The sequence below is a fragment of the Sinocyclocheilus anshuiensis genome, unplaced genomic scaffold, assembly GCF_001515605.1.
Source record: "Sinocyclocheilus anshuiensis isolate Anshui unplaced genomic scaffold, SAMN03320099.WGS_v1.1 scaffold8882, whole genome shotgun sequence".
In the NCBI taxonomy this organism is placed as follows: Eukaryota; Metazoa; Chordata; class Actinopteri; order Cypriniformes; family Cyprinidae; genus Sinocyclocheilus; species Sinocyclocheilus anshuiensis.
In genome coordinates this window covers 1,191-3,460 of record NW_015540309.1, presented here as the reverse complement: position 1 = coordinate 3,460, position 2,270 = coordinate 1,191, and the positions used below count along the sequence as shown (strand labels likewise).

The 2,270-nt window shown below is 37.5% G+C and overlaps 1 pseudogene; it reads right to left on the bottom strand.

Moving 5' to 3' along the window:
* Positions 1-323: 323 nt before the first annotated feature.
* Positions 324-1,995, bottom strand: LOC107687305 (canalicular multispecific organic anion transporter 1-like; annotated as a pseudogene).
* Positions 1,996-2,270: the final 275 nt, after the last annotated feature.

Genomic DNA, 2,270 nt, shown 5'->3' with positions numbered 1-2,270 from the left:
TAGACAGGAAAATTGACAGAATCAATAAACTATGAATAATTTATTGCTATTGTTTAAATAATATGTAATCAATGAAAAAGTAACTGTAGTCTGATTGTGAGTATTTAAAAATGTAATTTGATCTATTTACAAGTACTTCATTTTTTAAAATCTGATTACGTAATCCAGATCACATGTAATCAGTTACTACCCAGCTCTGCTAATATGTACCATGAAGGTACTAATATGTACCTAAAATGCACCCTTGAGGGGTAAATAAGATACAAATGTGTACCTTTTGAAAGGGTACCGCCTCAGTGACAGCTTTTGTACATTTTTCAAACCACTTACTTTTATTCCATTCAATATGTCATTCACAATTTTCATGCGCATGTCTTTAAATTTCATGTTTTCCACCTAAAAAGAAACATGTTGCCCTTAGTGGATATTGATGCAGTGTTATATATCTCTTTCATATCCAGATACGAAGCAAACCCAGTCACCTGGAAGCCCCTGGATTTGGTGGCCAGCCAGCCATTGATGGGCACCATCAGCACCATGACCAACAGACCGGCCAGGACAGAGGGACCCAGCTCAATCCAGAGGAAGGCGATGGCCAGAGCGATCTGCAACGGATACGACCACAGCAAATGGAGGAAGTTGGTGACTTCGTTAAATCTTTGGGCATCCGCTGATATCAGGTTGACTATCTCTCCAGCGGTCGACTCTTTCCTAGAGTCGTTAGACACGACTAATGCCTGAGAGGAACCAGTGATAATGAGTCTTCACAACATCGTCCATTGGCTATGATATATACAATAATAAATGTTAACATTACAGCAGATGTACCTTCTTATAAACGGCAGCCATGAGAGCTACGTGTACTTTCATACCCAGGATTAAACATCGGTGGGAATACTGTTGTAGAAAAACTGACTGTAAAAAAAGCCACCACCAAAAGCAGCACGGCGTACAGGTAACCAGTCCATGCGTGACTCGTTTTGTCCTGAGTGAAGGAGATCATTAACCTGTGACAAACCACATCTCACATTGGTAAGAAAGTCCAGCAGATTCAGAAACAGCACGTAAAGAACAAATAGGGTAATAACTGAGGTCTTTTTTGCAGACCATATACCATGAGAACCAGCAGCTACAAAAACCTCTTGTGGTACAAGAAGAAATTTGGAAATGAAATTAACGCAGAAGGCCACTTACTTGAGAAACTGTGGGCTTGCAAATGCCAGAATATCTTGTAACAGTTTGTAGAGGGCCATTTCTAAAAGCACACCTTTGAAGGTTTTAGCGATGGTGGGAACCAGCCAGGAATTAGGATAATCGGATTCGGAATCCTTTTTCTTCTTCTTCTTTTCTTTCTTCTTTCCAATCTCCTCCTAATTAGATATTAAAATATTGTGAGTGCATCAGTCAGTGTTTGCTCCTTAGATTAAAAAAAAAAATAATCTAATTTGCATTTTACAAAAAAAGTTAAATTTAAAGAGCAATTTTATATTGAAAATTATGGTTTCCGGTTTTAAATCTGTTTTGTTTAGTTTGTCTAAAAGAAAATAACATTACTTGAACATTACGTTTCTAAGATAGCAAATAACGTAAACATTACAGTGCAACAAATATTACGCGTTTGAAGTTGTCTTTATTTTTATAAAGTAAACTAAATTAAACATTGACTAACAAAAAGTTTTTAGTTTTATCTGAAGTTATTTTATATTAATTATTTTAATTTGCTTATGTCTACAGAAAATACTGATTAAGCTGAAAAACTTGAATTAATTAAATCCTGTCAGGGAATCATACTAAATCACTTGGAGATTAGCCTAATTAATTTGGTCACTTTCAAATAACTCAATTCGATGTTGTTGAATTTATGTGAAAAAGTATGTCTGTGTTATTTAAATGTTTCATGTACAGGATTAAACCATGCGAATCCAACACACTTTTTCAGTGATATGTTTATAATAAATAATCTTACTCTGTAAGTGTCAGACTCTGTTTCCGTGTCTGTGTGTGTTTTCTTCCCCCACGTGCTCCATGTGTTGTTTATGTGTACGTCAACCCCTCAACCTACGTGTGAGTTCCTGCTTGTAAGTTCGATGTTTGGATTAATAAACACTGTTTGATGATAAGTGCCCTTCGTCTCCACGCTCCTTTGTCTCCTCGTCTCTGTCACAGTAGGCGAATCGTGACAGAATACCAGACCAAGACAGTAAGCGGTGCCCCGTCTCAAGCCCACAGGCCACCATTGACCCAAGCCCGCTGGCCGCCACAACGACAAG